Genomic DNA, 19265 nt, shown 5'->3' with positions numbered 1-19265 from the left:
ACTTTACCCCTTCCTGATGGCACACGCACGCACACGCACGCACATGCACGCACGTACAAACAAACAAACAAACAGTGCCAACAATGCCACTGAGGGTAGCGTTTGTTTGGGGGACAAGGTGACCCTGTCGCTCGGGGGGTCCGTGAACAGACACAATGAAAGCCTCTCATCCTCCACACACACACACACACACACACACACACACACACACACACAGCAGCAGTCTTAAACCCTTATTCAGAGATAGAGAGCCCCCGAGATGGGCTCAAATCCCCGCTCGCGACGCCCAGGCATGCAGCCGACAGATGGGGGGCTATTGAATGGCGGATGGGCTCCCCCATCCATCCCCAGTGGAAACAATGGGGCGGCAGGACAAGAGTGCTGCCTCAATGGGGCGGCAGGACAAGAGTGCTGCCTCAATGGGGCGGCAGGACAAGAGTGCTGCCTCAATGGGGCGGCAGGACAAGAGTGCTGCCTCAATGGGGCGGCAGGACAAGAGTGCTGCCTCAATGGGGAGGTCAGGAGAGAAAGGGAGGTAGAAGATGCCTCTACACACACTATTGTTGAGCTATGCATAGCAAACCCTTTGAAAGGGAAAGAACTGAGAGAATATTTTCGAGTCGAGGGATCACATGCATTGTGAGTGTGTTCTACTGGCGCTGGCTGCAGCAGCTCGCGAACACAATTTGGGACAGCAGTGTTTGTATTGAACCTTATCGACTGCAAACAGAAAAACAAAAAAGGAGGTCCCCTCACCACAAGCGAACACATTTGCAGTCTCACATTGGTATACATTCACACACACAGAGATAAGGTTCAACAGAAACACTGCTGTCCAGATTCCGTGTTCACACAGCCTCTCTTCAGTCTTCCAACGTCTGCGAGCCACCGCAGCCAACGCCAGTAGAACGAGCGTGTGTTAATAATAATAACAACAACAAGACGTGCACACAAAGCATTTCGATTTGCATTAACTGTCCATTAGATTCTGGAAGTCATGAAATAACCAATAGACAGAAAGACTTTCCAGGAGGAGAGGACCAAACAATTATTACAACATCGTAACAACCCTATATTCTGTTAATCTACCATGGATATTTGTGTATAACAAGTTAACATTTACACCACATTGATTCATTTATAGTAGTGATTAAGGTCCTGTAGGATTCTGCAATGATGCAACAGTGTCACACTAGAGCTTTACGTTGTGGGTTGTATTGTTTTGAACTTTGTGTGCCTCATTATTAATGTATTGATTTCCAGTGATTTCCAGTGGGGGGGGGGGGGGGGGGGGGGGTTGGCTGGGCCCAGCCCTGGGTGTCTCAGGGAGCTCAGCCAGGCTGATTGGAGCTGAGCTATCCCGGTCTGATCAGGTTTCCATGAGACTACCACCAGAGAGTACCCGACCCAACTGGCCTGGAGGGTAGAGCAGGGGAGAGGGGAGAGCAGGGGAGAGGGGATAGTGGAGAGCAGGGGAGAGGGGATAGTGGCAGGGGAGAGGGGATAGTGGAGAGCAGGGGAGAGGGGATAGTGGAGAGCAGGAGAGAGGGGAGAGCGGAGAGCAGGGGAGGGGATAGTGGAGAGCAGGGGAGAGTGGAGAGCAGGGGAGAGGGGAGAGCAGAGAGGGGAGAGGGGATAGTGGAGAGCAGGGAGAGCGGAGAGCAGGGGAGACAAGGACACAAGTACCCTGATAGCATACTAGAGCCACCATATCTGATAAAACAGCATAACTCTTGCTGCTGTATATTTCTGTTCTGTATATTTTCACACCATCCATTCTTGAATGAAGTGGGGCTTTAGTAGCAGTGCACACAGAGGCTTTCATGACAAATGAAGGTGTCAAGAAGGCTTTTCTTTGACAAGGGCATTAATTGGGACTCAGAGAACAGTTTTCCCACTGTTAGGAAAATTAACACCAATTGCATGTAATAGTAACAATTAAACACAAAAACCTAACCCTTAGTAACCACCAGCCAGACAGCTTCCTTCTGAGAATAAAAAAAAAGGACTGTGTTGTAGACAACATGGAACCAGCTGTGATCTCCACAGAGTTTATTGTAGGTTACAAGAAATGCGCTGTTCTGTTATGCACAAAATGACTTGTTGGCCTGGTTACTGTTGCATGTCTCAGTGAGACGGCTACACCATGATGGCTCAATGCTCCGCCATTTCCGAATATACTGTAGAAATATTAAAACATACTGCTGCTACAGAATGTATCAATCCAAAAGCAGTTTATTTCAAAAGTTATATTCTCCTATAACAAAACTGATCAACAATTCCATATATGCTTGGAACTAGCTATAAATACAGGGATTTCTTCCAGATCAGAGTACAGACACACCTGCTGGAGTCATTTAGGAGAGGAGTGGCTGAGGGAGTCCTAAAATGTTGACCGTACTAGAGGATCAGGTAGGGGCAGTTTGCTTTTGACTCCACTCAGACCACAGTAGCATGCCCCCACAGCAGCAGACCAAGATTAGATTTCTAATATTGAGGCTCAATGTTCCTGCCACAAATGAGACCTAACACAGCCCTGTTTCCTCTCTTTTTCCCTTTTCAGTGTGGTCTCTGAATGAGCTCATCTCAGTTCTCGGCAAACAATACTGCTCCTTTGCTCTTCTTTAAAATATTAATAGGATGCTGTCGTTGTGGCAGAAATGCAGTTGGAGGGGTTTCTGTGACAGCAGGAAAAAAAAGTGTGAAAACAAGGCAACGAGAGACCATTGTCAAGGTTACCAACTGGCTGCCTCCGTCGCCACCACTCGATTGTTCTTTCAGGTCCAGCTGCCAATCACAGTAGTGAAGACATTTGAATGCTAAAACCATAGGTCAGGATCAGACTATTTCCTTGTCATCGAGGGGCTGGGTGGGGAGTGTGGAGAATGGGGGCTGGAGGGAGAGAGGAGAGGTTTCACCACTACACAGCCATATGGAATGTTGAAATGCCAGATTCACCCCTCAATCACGGCACAATGATGCGTAATCACCAAATATCTTCATCACAATCCCCTGGGACAATTGGCAGCACTGCCTCATCACCGTAGATGGAGAACAAAATGAAAATGGGACTGGAGACAAGCCTTAAGTGACACTTAATTGGAGAAATCCAGGCATTCTCTCTCTCAGCTCCAGTCAACGGTATCCATCAAACTTTGGTTAAATCCATCGCAGTTTAAGCAGCAGCTGTCTGTCTAAAGGGAGACAACCAGCAGTCTATGCCTGAAAAGCCTGTTTTAAAATAGTACATCCATAGTACATCCACTACTTTTGGCTCCTAACAAAAACGGTCCAAGTCAAGGAAGGTGGATGGCAGTGTCATGACACTCCTAGAACTGACCTCTTCTCAGTCAGTCCATATAGAATTCTGTGCTATAGATATACAGATGTAGGATCTTAATTTGATCACCCTGTTGCAGGATAACTTTCCTGCAATGCAGGACATTTACAACTTGTAGTGTATTTGAGGTTTACAATGTTTTCTGACGTTTGTAATTTCCACATAGAAGTTTCAGACTTGATTTTCCCTTAAGAAAAATATCAACCCTTACAAAAATGTCCATTAATTATAATCCACATAATAATTCACATTTCCTGTTGCCTGAGGATTATTTTCCTGCTGTAGCAAACTGGCTCAAATTAAGATTCTACATCTGTAAAAGATGTCCCTCTTCCATGTGCCATTGCACCAACAGCATGAAAGAAGCTAAAGACGGACAGCATGAGAGAGAGGAAGAGAGAGAGAGGGGGAGAGCAAAAAGCAAGCGAGGCAGTGATAGAAAGAAGAGATAGACAGAAAGCTCAGTGAACTGCTGCTCTCCTCCCTTTCTCCCAGGCTCATCCCAGGAGGAAGTCCCATGCGCGCTCTCCCTCTCAGATCTTGCTTTGTGGCTGACAGATGGGACTGCCACTCGGCTCTCCCCACTCAGACGGCTTTATGGGCCTCCTCGTCCTCACTCTCTCTCCATGCTGCCATGAGGTTGGGAGCGAGGGAGGGGAGAGGGAGAGAGTAGCTACACAAAGGAGAGAATCTCCCAGTGGGTTCTTGTCAGTTCCAGGCCATTACACCTCACTCGCTGGGACTTTGTTTACACACACACAGAGGTTGAGAATTGTTAGGAGGGATGCCGCTTGGAATGTGAACAGAAAGAGCTGCAGACACATTGTCAAATTCCTCAAGCGTTGGCTATGTCAAAAACAGGGATCACACACAGACCCATCAAATAAAGAACACATGATACGTGTAGTAGGCACTTCAAAAAAGGTGCATTGGAGTTTATTGTTGTTGTTGGTTTAAATAAAAATGTTTCATTTACAATGCGTGACTCAACCAAAATGACAGGTTCACAGATCTATTCTATTTTTCATTTTGGTTCTTTAATGCTGTACAGAATGGATGTTGCCTATGTAGGCGTCTCCAAACAATCCGCTCTACAAGTCTGCTAGGGTGGGCGTATTACAGTGGCAATGTATAGTGTGACAGACTATATGTGAAAAACCCGTCGATATGTCAATACCATGTCCGCCATATTGAGTGTACCCATGAGGGTGCAGTCAAACTGCTGTGGTCCAAGGTGCTTTTCCCCCCTTCTAGTAAATCTATTTCTATAGTCAGTAGTTAAGTCTACTGACTCAGTGCAGTAGTCATGTAGGGTGAACATGCTTGACACACTTCTGTGGTCTTCAGACACTAGGTTAGGGGCACGATGGTCTTCAGACACTAGAGTAGGGGCACGGTGGTCTTCAGACACTAGGTTAGGGGCACGGTGGTCTTCAGACACTAGAGTAGGGGCACGGTGGTCTTCAGACACTAGAGTAGGGGCACGGTGGTCTTCAGACACTAGGTTAGGGGCACGGTGCCCCTTGCATGTTCAGCCTCTACAGATGTTGCCTAGCTCGGAGAGCGGTTGACTGGCTGGCTGACTGGCTGGCTGTGGTGACAGCTGGACAGCTGTTCCTTCCCGGAGACGCAGTCACAGAACCATACCACACAGGGGGAGGGAGGATGTTTCATATGTCTGTATGAAGTTCCCCGGATGAGGGAAGCTGTCAAAACATAGCAACGGACGTAGTAACGGTTTCTTGAGTCTCTCTCTACCGTCTCTCTGAAACCAGACTGAGTGAAGCAGCTCACAGTTGAGCTAACACCAGACAGACGTGGATGAGATGGCCACTCTGCTGTCCCCCCCCCCCCCCCGCCCCCCGCCCCCAAATAAGAACATACTTCAAGACATAATTGTTCATCCAAATGTGTGCTTTATTAAGGCAACACCAACTGCCTATACATTTAGATTTTAGTCATTTAGCACACGCTCTTATCCAGAGCGACTTACAGTGCATTCATCTTCAGATAGCTTGGTGGGACCACCACATATCACAGGTATAGTAAATAATTTTAAGTAGTTATCAGCAAAGTCAGAGCTAGAAAGTGAGAAAGTGCAAGTGTTGGTTCAGGAAGGGGGGGGGGGATTATTTAAGATACTCTTTGAAGAGGTATGGTTTTAGGTGCTTTGGAAGATGGCCAGGTACTCTGCTGTCCTAGCTTCAAGGGGAAGCTGGTTCCACCACTGCAGTGCCAGGACAGAGAAGAGCTTGGACTGGGCTGAGCGGGAGATGCCCTCCCGTAGGGGTAGGAGGGCCAAGAGACCAGAGGTGGCAGAACAGAGTGCTCGGGTTGGGGTGTAGAGTTTCAGCATAGCCTGAAGGTAGGAAGGGGCAGTTCCTCTTGCTGTTCCGTAGGCAAGCACCATGGTCTTGTAGTGGATGCAAACTTTGACTGGAAGCCAGTGGAGTGTGCAGAGGAGCGGGGCGACATGGGAGAACTTGGGAAGGTTGAAAACCAGGTGGGCTACAGCGTTCTGGATAAGTTGCAGGGGTTTGATGGCACAACCGGGGAGCCCAGCCAACAGCGAGTTGCAGTAGTCCAGATGGGAGATGACAAGTGCCTGGATTAGGACCTGCGGCACTTCCTGTGTGAGGTAGGGTGTTGTAGAGCATGAACCTGCAGGAGCGAGTCACTGCTTTGATGTTTGCAGGGTCACGCCAAGGTTCATTGCACTCTGGGAGGGCGACACTGTGGAGTTGTCAACCGTGATGGAGAGTTGAAATGAGAATGACGTTTTCCCCCCGGAAAAGTATTGACATGTAGCAAAAGAGCAAGTTACCTGCTCAATCGACAAAGAAAAAATCTTGGGTTAAAAAAATATTGGAGCCGTGCCAGTCATTTCTGCCAAGCAGAGCAGCAATTCATTATGCAACCAAGGGTCAGCAATTCCTTCAACTCAATAAAAATGTTAATAAAACTAAGAGCCTACAAAACTGAACCCTGATCCCATTTGGTCTCTGAAGAGCAAGAGAGAGAGAAAGAGAGAGAGGATGCCCAGCACAGCTATCTCATGCGGAGAATGGCATTTAGCCAGTAGAATAATCCTGGTCAAACTCCACCAACTGCTGACCACCAAGTAGATAATGCTTCAGCGGATATACGACAGCAGGCAGTTTGAACTTATATATAGAGAAAAGGATCAACACACACCAAACACGGTTGTTACATCATTCTGTAATCTAGGAAAACCAATAGAGCTCCAACCCCCACCCAAATCTCTAATTCCATATCCACCCCAACTCACCTAAATAAATGAAAAGATCCATTAGGCAGATTTCCAAGGATGGCGGTGGGTTTATAATTATACATGACATCTCTGAGAGATAAAAAGTGATTACTCTGGATGCCAGTCGGGCCGGGTGGGGGGGTGGGGGGGGAAGTGCTTAGCAACTAGTCATTATCCTCGGGAGTGGAGCGAGGTGACCGGCCATCCGTCTAACTCTGGTGGCTCGCCTGGCTCCACTGCCCCCCCTCCCTCGTTGCCGTCTCTCCGTCAGAATACAAACAGAGATAAAGAACGCGGCAATCGCTCTCGACACACAAATAGGTTAACACAATAAAGCCGGCTTTGCCTGGCTTAGTCTGGGGAGGAAAGCAATTCCAGCAGCAGGCAGGAGGTAATAAAACAGGCGCTAGGAGAGAGAGGGAGAGTGTGTGTGTGTGTGTGTGTGTGTGTGTGTGTGTCCATACGTGTCCTCATGCCAGTGTTTTTTTTATATGTGAGTAGAAGCAGGCACAGAGAAGCCAGGAGGCCTGAGGGTCTAATATCACAAGGATTTCCAACCCTGTCTTGACACAAGCAATAACACAGGAGAAAATTACAGAAATTCAGATCAGGGCAACAGTGGGTTTATGATAGAAACGTATGGGCAGTTCCACGGTAACAGAGTGATGTTGAGACTTTAAAATGTATGTAAAACACAAATCAATTATTGCAAAGTTAAACAAACCATACAACTCTATGTGCCACTACCGTGGAACTGCCCATACGTTTATCATAAAGCCACTGTTGCCCTGATCTGAGCAGAGGAGTAGAAAGGAAAGTCGAATTGCCCATATACAGTGAGGGAAAAAAGTATTTGATCCCCTGCTGATTTTGTACGTTTGCCCACTGACAAAGACATGATCAGTCTATAATTTTAATGGTAGGTTTATTTGAACAGTGAGAGACAGAATAACAACAAAAAAATCCAGAAAAACGCATGTCAAAAATGTTAGAAATTGATTTGCATTTTAATGAGGGAAATAAGTATTTGACCCCTCTGCAAAACATGACTTAGTACTTGGTGGCAAAACCCTTGTTGGCAATCACAGAGGTCAGATGTTTCTTGTAGTTGGCCACCAGGTTTGCACACATCTCAGGAGGGATTTTGTCCCACTCCTCTTTGCAGATCTTCTCCAAGTCATTAAGGTTGAGGCTGACGTTTGGCAACTCGAACCTTCAGCTCCCTCCACAGATTTTCTATGGGATTAAGGTCTGGAGACTGGCTAGGCCACTCCAGGACCTTCATGTGCTTCTTCTTGAGCCACTCCTTTGTTGCCTTGGCCTTGTGTTTTGGGTCATTGTCATGCTGGAATACCCATCCACGACCCATTTTCAATGCCCTGGCTGAGGGAAGGAGGTTCTCACCCAAGATTTGACGGTACATAACCCTGTCCATCGTCCCTTTGATGCTGTGAAGTTGTCCTATCCCCTTAGCAGAAAAACACCCCCAAAGCATAATGTTTCCACCTCCATGTTTGACGGTGGGGATGGTGTTCTTGGGGTCATAGACAGCATTCCTCCTCCTCCAAACACAGCGAGTTGAGTTGATGCCAAAGAGCTCGATTTTGGTCTCATCTGACCACAACACTTTCACCCAGTTCTCCTCTGAATCATTTAGATGTTCATTGGCAATCTTCAGCCGGGCCTGTATATGTGCTTTCTTGAGCAGGGGGACCTTGCGGGCGCTGCAGCATTTCAGTCCTTCACGGCGTAGTGTGTTACCAATTGTTTTCTTGGTGATTATGGTCCCAGCTGCCTTGAGATCATTGACAAGATCATCCCGTGTAGTTCTGGGCTGATTCCTCACCGTTCTCATGATCATTGCAACTCCATGAGGTGAGATCTCCCCCAGGCCGAGGGAGATTGACAGTTATTTTGTGTTTCTTCCATTTGCGAATAATCGCACCAACTGTTGTCACCTTCTCACCAAGCTGCTTGGCGATGGTCTTGTAGCCCATTCCAGCCTTGTGTAGGTCTACAATCTTGTCCCTGACATCCTTGGAGAGCTCTTTGGTCTTGGCCATGGTGGAGAGTTTGGAATCTGATTGATTGATTACTTCTGTGGACAGGTGTCTTTAATACAGGTAACAAGCTGAGATTAGGAGCACTCCCTTTAAGAGTGTGCTCCTAATCTCAGCTTGTTACCTGTATAAAAGACACCTGGGAGCCAGAAATCATTCTGATTGAGAGGGGGTCAAATACTTATTTCCCTCATTAAAATGCAAATCAATTGATAACATTTTTTACATGCGTTTTTCTGGATTTTTTTGTTGTTATTCTGTCTCTCACGTTTCAAATAAACCCATCATTAACATTATAGACTGATCATTTCTTTGTCAGTGGGCAAACGTACAAAATCAGCAGGGGATCAAATATTTTTTTCCCTCACTGTACCAACTCCCCCACCCCACCCTCCTCGCATGCCTTCTCACAAATCAGTCTCTAGCTTGGTTAAAATTCAACAGGTAAATTTGAGTTTTATCTGTGCACGCCTTGGCTTTCCATTCTGTGTCGCCACTGCTAGGCCCGGCAATAAAAGATCCAAATCTCCAGAGTTTTATTAAATGGGTGAGCTGGGCTGGGGAAACGAAAAGGGGTGTTCTCCAATTACCATGCCGACCAGACGACATTGTTTTCTCCAGTCAGTGGAAATGTCATTACCTTTACAGCAACGCCATCAGAATGTGTTTTTTTTTGTCACAACAGCTAACGGTCGCTGTGTCACCCCCATATAAGTAGTATCCATTGGCAACAATAAAGTAATGTAGCCATTGTCACACACACTCCCGAAGCCAGGCTAGCATACACAATGCCTATTGTTTTTCAATGATACATAATAACAGAATTGGATTAGCCAAATTGTAGTCCGTAGCTTATGTCTGAATCGACTGCATTCTAATTAAACAAAATAATCCACAAGACATCCATACAGCTGAAGCCTATCTAGACCCTAAGGACATAGGATGACATACAGTACAAGTCATAAGTTTGGACACACCTACTCATTCAAGGGTTTTTCTTTATTTTTACTATTTTCTATATTGTAGAAGAATAATGAAGACATCAAAACTATGCAATAACACATATGGTATGTAGTAACCAAAAAAGTGTTAAACAAATCAAAATATATTTTCTATTTGAGATTCTTCAAATAGCCACCCTTTGCCTTGATGACTGCTTTGCAAACTTGGCATTCTCTCAACCAGCTTCATGAGGTAGTCACCTGGAATGCATTTCAATTAACAGGTGTGCCTTGTTAAAAGTTAATTTGTGGAATGTCTTTCCTTCAAATCAAACTTTATTTGTCACACGCGCCGAATTCAACAGGTGTAGACCTTACCGTGAAATGCTTACTTACAAGCCCTTAACCAACAATGCAGTTCAAGAAAGAGTTAAGAAAATATTTACCAAATAAACTAAAGTAAAAAATAATAAAAAGTAACAATAAAATAAAAATAACGAGGCTATATAAAGGGGGTACCGGTACCAAGTCAATGTGCAGGAGTACAGGTTAGTCGAGGTAATTTGTACATTTCTTAATGCATTTCAGCCAATCAGTTGTGTTATGACAAGGTAGGGGTGGTATACAGAAGATAGCCCTATTTGGTAAAAGACCAAGTCCATATTATTGCAAAAACAGCTCAAATAAGCAAAGAGAAACAACAGTCCATCATTACTTTAAGACATGAAGGTCAGTCAATACGGAACATTTCAAGAACTTTGAAAGTTTCTTCAAGTGCAGATGCAAAAACCATCAAGCACTATGATGAAACTGGCTCTCATGAGGACCGCCACAGGAAAGGAAGAACCAGAGTTACCTCTGCTGCATAGGACAAGTTCATTAGAGATACCAGCCTCAGAAATTGCAGCCCAAATAAATGCTTCACAGAGTTCAAGTAAGACACATATCAACATCAACTGTTCAGAGGAGACTGCGTGAATCAGGCCTTCATGGTCGAATTGCAGCAAAGAAACCACTACTAAAGGACACCAATAAGAATAAGAGACTTGCTTGGGCCAAAAAAATGAGAAATGGACATTAGACCAGTGGAAATCTATCCTTTGGTCTGATGAGTCCAAATATGAGATTTTTGGTTCCAACCGCCGTGTCTTTGTAAGACGCAGAGAATGTGAACGGATGATCTCCACTTGTGTGGTTCTCACCGTGAAGCATGGAGGAGGAGAAGTGATGGTGTGGGGTGCTTTGCTGGTGACACTTTTGGGGATTTATTTAGAACTCAAGGCACACTTAACCAGCATGGTTACTACAGTATTCTGCAGCGATACGCCATCCCATCTGGTTTGTGCTTAGTGGGACTTTCATTTATTTTTCAACAGGACAATGACCCGACACACCTCCAGGCTGTGTAAAGCTATTTGACCAAGAAGGTGAGTGATGGAGTGCTGCATCAGATGACCTGGCCTCCACAATCACCTGATCTCAACCCAATTGAGATGGTTTGGGATGAGTCGGACCGCAGAGTGAAGGAAAAGCAACCAACAAGTGCTCAGCATATGTGGGAACTCCTTCAAGACTGTTGGAAAAGCATTCCTCATGAAGCTGGTTGAGAGAAAGCCAAGTGTGCAAAGCTGTCATCAAGTCAAAGGGTGGCTACTTTGAAGAATCTAAAATATATTTGGATTTGTTTAACACTTTTTTGGTTACTACATGAATCCATATGTGTTCTTTCATAGTTTTGATGTCTTCTACCATGTAGAAAATAGTAAAAATAAAGAAAACCCTTAAATGAGTAGGTGTGTCCAAACTTTTGACTGGTACTGTAGGTCATTCACATAGGGTCTCCATCCCATGTAAAACTGCCAATATGTAAAGAGCACTGGGCTCCCATTGCCAGAACTACATAATCATTAGGGAAATTAATTCAAAATGGCCAATAAATGTTCAACACATTTAGGTCATATGGCTATTTGCAACTTTGTCAATCATTGACCCTGTTAATTCGAGCTGAGAGCTCCTTCAGCCAGGTAATGAACGAACCAGCAGAGCTGTAAAGTGCTGGCTAATGTCAACTGAGAATTAATGACCAAAGCATAAAGAGAAAACATCTTTATTTTGCTGATGTATTTCCTGCTTTTGCAGAAACAGTACAAAGCCCCAAGGGAGGGTAGCCGACCAAAATCCAGCAGAGAAGAAGATTAGGATGATGTGCAGTTCCTTGTTCCACTAAAGCTTGATCTTCCTCAATTGGCGAGGAGAATCAGATAGCGCCCATTCAAGATTAAAGTACAACAGCATTGGGAGAAGAGAGATTAATCAGACGCTCGCACAAGATAAAAAACATCCCTAGCTGCTTCTGGCATGGAAACAAGTGGCAATAAAGAGTTTGGGAGATAATAAGAAACACGGGAAAACACAATAGAGAATCAAACGGCACCCAAGCCTCCACAACGAATCAAAACTTCCTTCATGCATAATTGTTGATGAGGCCATGATACACACACAGGCTTAAGGGGGGGAAGGCTTTAACACACTACTGAGGGGTAGGGGAACCCTTTTGGCTCAGTAGCACCCCCAGAGGTAAAAAAAAAAAAAAGCCCCCTCCACTATATTTATCTTCGCTGCGCAAACCCGAAACCTTATAGGATTCTCATAACTATCTTCAATGGGGACAAGGTCCTCTTGGGGATACCATCTTGTATCTCAAATGCATAACTGCATTTTAATCATTCCGTATGATGAGGAGGAATGGAGTGTTTTAACTTAGCCTGGTCCCATACTGTTGGATGTGCTGTAGGCAACTCTTAAATCGTGGCCATGCCACACATATTATGAAACATTACAACAATAGAAGAGTTGGCTAAAGCAGTAGCTAGGCTAGGGGACCAGGCTAAGTTATAGTTCCACTCTTGTGGAGGCTGATGAAAAGCCCACTGCCTGCCATCACTATGGGTTACAGTGGATGAACGCCTGCTAGGATACAGCACATCACCACTTCGTCCTCACAGACCAAGTCAAGGAAATCATGTCTGGTGATTACCTCAAGGTACAGATATAATATGGCTTTGAGAACAATCAAGACTGGACTCCTTTTCTCTGCACTCTTAAATCCAAAAAGATCCAATGTTTCTCTCACCAGATTTCTAAAATAAAATTAATAATAAATGTGTGCCATCAGACAGGGCAGTAGGAAGGAGAGGGTTGGTATCAGTGACCAAAACAATTGGCAACATTGGGGGTGATAATAGACTGGTGGGTTAAAGAAAAACCTAAATTAAAAAGAATATGAATAAAATAGAAATCTCTTTATTTTTTTATGTAGTCATGTAGATCATTCTTGTCCAAAGACGACCTTATCGTTTACCAACAATAATTTGAGCCTCATCAAAGCGAGTGGTTCTGAAACCTCTCTCCTCAGGGACCCCCAGTTCAAACCTCTCCTCAGGGACCCCCAGTCCAAACCTCTCCTCAGGGACCCCCAGCCAGTCCAAACCTCTCCTCAGGGACCCCCAGTTCAAACCTCTCCTCAGGGACCCCCAGCCAGTCCAAACCTCTCCTCAGGGACCCCCAGCCAGTCCAAACCTCTCCTCAGGGACCCCCAGTTCAAACCTCTCCTCAGGGACCCCCAGCCAGTCCAAAGCTCTCCTCAGGGACCCCCAGCCAGTCCAAACCTCTCCTCAGGGACCCCCAGCCAGTCCAAACCTCTCCTCAGGGACCCCCAGCCAGTCCAAACCTCTCCTCAGGGACCCCCAGCCAGTCCAAACCTCTCCTCAGGGACCCCCAGTCCAAACCTCTCCTCAGGGACCCCCAGCCAGTCCAAACCTCTCCTCAGGGACCCCAGCCAGTCCAAACCTCTCCTCAGGGACCCCCAGCCAGTTCATGTATTTCATCTATTCCAGAACTAACACACCTGATTCAACTTGTCAACTGATAACCAAGCCCTTGATGAGGTCAATCAGTCCAGAGCTAAAACCAAATGGTGAAACGTCTGGGGGTCTCCGAGGAGAGGTTTGAGAACCACTGCATTCAAGACCTAAGGAATGTCAAAGTGTGCATGTCTGAAAAAGAAGCTAAGTAAACTGACATATGATTGTTCCTTGCACTTCACAAGAGTGGTTTAAACAAACCACGCTTCAGTTTTTTTGTCCTCACATTGTTTGAAAATACAACCAGCCACATCGATCGATCCAGTCCCTCTTTAAGCTGTGTTGTGCTAAGGCAACAGGATCAGGGAAGTAAGTGTCACTGAAGAAGCTATAGAGTAGGGGTACTCAACTCTTACACTACGAGGTCCGGAGCCTGCTACTTTTCTGTTCTACCTGATACTTAATTGCACCCACCTGGTGTCCCAGGTCTAAATCAGTCTCTGATTAGAGGGGAACAATAAAAAAATTAAAAGCAGTGGAACTGGCTTGGGGGTCCAGAGTTGAGTTTGAGGGCTATAGAGCCACTTGAGACAGACTACACTCAGCTTCCATACCCCCTAACTACCACCATACGGGGATATGCATAGTACTCTACTAGTACCTCAGAATGGCAAACAATACAGGACTGCTCGAAACACAAACAAATGTTCAAGTGAACATCTTTCTTTCATTTGTATTTATTCATATGTAAATTGTTAACACAAACAATGGTACCCACTGTAGTCGGACCAAATATATACAGAACAGTAACTTCCCTGCAAGAGGAACTCTTTGATCAATATTTAATGAGATGCTGTTTGGACGCCCTTGAGAGAAAAGGTTCATGTGTCACTAAATGTTTTGCCTAAATGTGTTTCCTGGAAAGAAAGAAGCAACTTTTAATATTGTCAGTGGTTGTTGAAGCTGAGCCACAAGATAGGATCACTGCTTTCCATACTTTAAATGAAAATATATCCTATACAGAATAAACTAAATGCCTCTATCTGGAAAACAAATGTGCTATTACATTTCTGTAAATATATTTTTTTCAATCACAAATAATCAAGCTGGCACAGTAATCTTAGAAATGAATATCTATTGAAGATAAGCCAGAGCAGATTTTTTTGTATATATATATATATATATCATCCAAGGTATGTTTTAAGTGGCATTGCACACACTGTAGTTGGGTATTGTTGCCTCTGGGTCTGCATTAAGACAATCAAACCATTTTGGGATTCAAAAAATATTAATACATAGAGCAGGAAATTAAAGTTGAGCTATTATGAAGATATTCATGAGCAAACCTTACTTATTCACTCAAGGCTGCAGTTTTAATAAGCAAAGAGTACAGTGCATTCACCCCAATGCTATCAATCAATCAAATTGAAATAGGATTTCAGTGTTGGAAATTGATATAGTGCCTGGGCTTGCTTAGTATATTACTTCCGTTTTAATATCTTATAGCCCAAATTAAATCTGTCCTTCAACCAATACTCTTTGCACATTAAGAAGGATACTTGTTGAAAGTTCAGGCAACGGTATCACATTTGTTCTGCTTTTTAGATGGTTTTGGGAGGCAATTAACCAAAGATGGAGAATGAAAAATAGGCTAGTGTTATTGCATTCACCCTACATAATGTTGAGTTTGGATGGAACCGCCTTTCGTTTTAAACAATAAAAACCTTGCTTTAATAATTTCCTGTATGGATTTAGAATCCTGCAAATGAGGCGACCAAAAAAACTAAAATCAGATAGTAGATTTATTTTTGTTTTGAATAAAAACTCTCAGGCTACTTAGGCCTACTTTGCATTAAAATCCCAAATCAAAGTAAAACTGATTCAGCCTTCAGAGAGGTAGTATGAGTCACAATATTTAGGCAAAAAAAGAAAAACAGAGCTGAAACTAAATCCAAGAGGTAATTTACTGGTCTACATATTAGGCGGTCCTGCTAGCTCCAGTAGCTAACCCCATCCTCCCAAACCCCTGTCCCCAACCATAATGTTGAGTTAAGGCACGCATTATACTAGGGAGACTATTTGTTAAGGTGAGGAGCAGTCTCAGAGCTAATATGAGCACAATTTGCTCAGCAGGTCATAGGGCCAAGTGTAGGAAGTAAATGAGGCGGCTCTTCCCCCTCGGGTGAAGCCTCATACATCACCCAATGTTTTATTCAATACTAGCAAGCAGGCGCTGTGCTATGCTATGGCAGGTGCTGTACAGGGCTGGCGACTCCAGGAGCCTGGCCCTGGATGTAGAGGGGTCCCATGTAAGATTATCAATGAGCAAGTAAGGGACCAGGGTAAGTCCACTGTGCTCAACTGTACTCCACTATCCAGTCACTGAAACAATGCAGAGATACTTTAAGCAGAGGCCTGAAGTGGTCTATGAATACATGGATTATCGAGGCCTGTTAGCTAGCCACAAACTCCAGGATTGTCACACAGGAAAAAATGAAATCCCTTTGCTTATCTGTGTATGTGTCTGTGTGTGTCTTATGGTCGATGAAGAGGTGTGTGTGTGTAGCCTAATGGTCCCCATGTTACATCCTAAACAGATAGAAATGTAATTTTTTTCTCAGGTCAGCTCCTGCTGTTTACAGTAGCCTGATATGGTGTGTGTGTGTGTGTGTGTGTGTGTGTGTGTGTGTGTGTGTGTGTGTGTGTGTGTGGCACATGTACTTGGGTATAGCCTGTACTTAATGGCTACATAGAACATAGGCTATGACACCGAGCTCCAACTGAAAAGTTCTGAGGAATTACGCACTGGTGATGCTCCTTTATTTGAGGAAGATAACATCTAAGAGTGCCCTTAATCAACATCAGTGAATGTCATGAACTATTTAAAGAAACTGAGACAGTTACACTTGGGGGTGAAAATCATTAAATTGCCGCTGAAACTATTTCCCCACCGCTCATTAAAAATAATATGACGCATGGGGGCATACAGAAAATAATTCCTTGTGTAGAATACCTCCGACAATACACTTAATTGCTCCTCATCCTTGAAAAGAACAAATACTACACGTCAAAGCAGATCCTAAAGCTATTAAGTAACTGACATCGATTTTACAACATTTCCTTTATTGTAGGTTAGCCTAGGCTACGCATGAAAACAGAGGTTTTATAGCCTGTCCTACCCCAGAGTCATTTCAACATCTCTGTACCGTAGACCCAGCATTTTACATCCTCATTCTATTTTCCTACAACACTATCCATCAATTGTTATACAATGTGCCAGCTTTCTTTCACTCCATCCATCAATTATGATATGCAGACATGTCGCCGAATGACCCTGGCTGCCATTAGCTGCAACTCAATTCCCAAATTACGCATGCAATGAATTTATGATTACCGTTTTGATACCTGATGATAAAATAGTATATTTACCATAAATTGTTTCGTAGTGCAAATTAGAATTCCATGCAGGTTAGCTGGCGATGAGTAGTCTGCTTCAGAGCGTTGCGGTCCAGAGGTAAATCAGAAAGGTTTCATTCCGCTCTCCAAAATCCCCCGTTGTTGCAATACAGTTTATTCTCCCCTTTCCAGTGTCATGCACATTTTCAGACAGTGAATCAGATTCCAAACTGGAAAACCCAATGGTTAAGATAATTGCTCTTTCCGTCAATGAACAATATTATTGTAACTGATGCGTTTCGTTTCCTGGGCTGAATCACGGTGAATTCAAACCCCGAGAAATAACAGGTTGGCAAATCCAGGAGTGTTGTGTGTCAATCTCTCCCGTTAAACTGTGGTCTCACCTAACGCATATTACACTCAACCTTTCGCCCTCCGAAACTAGCCTGTAAAATTATCCGCTATCGTGTTTTTTCTTCTCCTCGTTTCCCCGAGAATATATCGAAAAAAGGTTTGTCACAAAACGGAATTCTCAATCCAAAATAATTGATGGATGCGAATGATTCCCCAAAGCAATTACGCATATAGGTCAGTGGTTCGCCTACTTAGTCTAATCAATCTGAATTTGTCCAGTAGACAAAATGTTTCAACGTTGTCTATGGCACCGAGTAACCGTGCAGATTCCAAGACTTTGAAACAAATGCAGTTTTGAGAAATAAATTAATAGGTGCTACTAAATCCTGGCGATGAAGCCCTGTTGGTCTACACTTTCTCCGACGATGTCTGGTCTACAGCCTCTCAGAAACCTCTGTCCTCCCGATTATAGACTCTGATTTCCAATTGAGGTGACAAATCCAGTTCCAAACATTCATTTGCGTTGTTCCTCTCTTTGATCTAAATACCAAGCGATATTGATAATGTTCGAATAAATATTTGTCTGTTTAAGGCAGCTCACTGCGCCTGGGGATGCGGTCCTCTCCCTGTGCAGAGCTGCCGAAACTGACAATAACCCGGAACGATGCAGACTCTAACCGCTCCTTAGACCGCCCACCAACCAATCATTGTACTGAGGGAATTGAAACGTTCCCACCGGTTAGCCAATCATTGATAATTGAGGTTGTTACCACGGTGACGCTGTCAGCGTCCAGGCGTCAAGTTTGAAACCACATTATTTTTTCGCGGAAAAATAAAGGTCTATCCCACTCAGTGAAATAAGTAGTTACATAGAAAGCAGAGAAATTCAATCTAGCCGACCCAACTGAACATTGTACTATAAGTAAGAAATGTCAATCCGTGTATTATAGGCCCTATAATAAACGGAATACAAGGATAGACGTTTCTTACTTTATTATAGGCCTTATAATAAAAGCCCTCATAATAATGGACTCCTAATTCTGTATCCAGTAGCAAGCTACAGTACAGTGCCTTGTATAGTCAGTGGTGTAAAGTGGGGGGTTCTGTACTTTACTTAACTATATACATTTTCCCTGACCAACTCTGTATTTTTGAACTTCTATTCCTGACCCCAACAGCTTCTACATTTACATTTTACATTTTAGTCATTTAGCAGACGCTCTTATCCAGAGCGACTTACAGTTAGTGAATACATGTATTTTTTTTTTTATATTTTTTTTTATACTGGCCCCCCGTGGGAAACGAACCCACAACCCTGGCGTTGCAAACGCCATGCTCTATCAACTGAGCTGCCGGCCATTCCTTCCCCTACCCTGGACGACGCTGGGCCACTTGTGCGCCGCCCATTAGTCTCCCGGTCGCGGCCGGCTGCGACAGAGCCTGGATTCGAACCAGGATCTTTAGTGGCACAGTTAGCACTGCGATGCAGTGCCTTAGACCACTGCGCCACTCAGGAGACGTGGCCTTCTACCTTATCCGTCATTGGATTTCTGCTTTCAGAAAATGCCTTCCACACTGATTGCAGGGAGCTCCATAGAGTTTGCAATGAGTGACATGAGGCCATCTCCACAAGCACCAGCCCACTCTGTCCAGCCAACCCGGCACACACACAGACCCTGCTGGAACACACAAAAACAGTACAAGGCAATCACATCATGGCCTCTCATAATAAGCTGACGCTGGGAAGTGGGTGATGCAGCACTCAGCTTATGCCAGTGCCGATAAGAGCCTGAAAGTATTACCTCGCTCTGGCAGCCCGCTCTCCCAGAAATCCATCCTGAGCCAGGTCATCAATTCTGCCCTATCTGATCCCTCACCAATCCTCCTACTACAGGCAGTTCCATGTTATGTTGCTGGCTGTCCTGGCTCTTCCCTTTGAAAATACTCGGTATGACTTTCACTGATGCTAGCCTCTTAAAGCACTGTAGGCTAAAAAGTAGCAGGTCTCTGGAGGATACATATGGTATGTGGTATTTTATG

At 44.5% G+C, this 19265-nt stretch overlaps 1 protein-coding gene across 1 annotated transcript in view; it reads right to left on the bottom strand.

Annotated features, from left to right (window-relative positions):
- LOC311141530 (protein FAM222A-like) overlaps positions 1-17836 on the bottom strand; it is a 78477-nt gene extending 60641 nt beyond the window's left edge. The window contains exon 1 of the mRNA XM_084176890.1: positions 16905-17836. The gene's annotated coding sequence lies outside the window, so the exon portion shown is untranslated. The remainder of the gene's footprint in view (positions 1-16904) is intronic.
- Positions 17837-19265: the final 1429 nt, after the last annotated feature.

This window comes from Coregonus lavaretus, assembly GCF_964263955.1.
Source record: "Coregonus lavaretus genome assembly, chromosome: 14".
NCBI lineage: Eukaryota > Metazoa > Chordata > Actinopteri > Salmoniformes > Salmonidae > Coregonus > Coregonus lavaretus.
The sequence above is the reverse complement of the archived record's forward strand: the minus strand, read 5'-3'. Positions and strand labels throughout refer to the sequence as shown.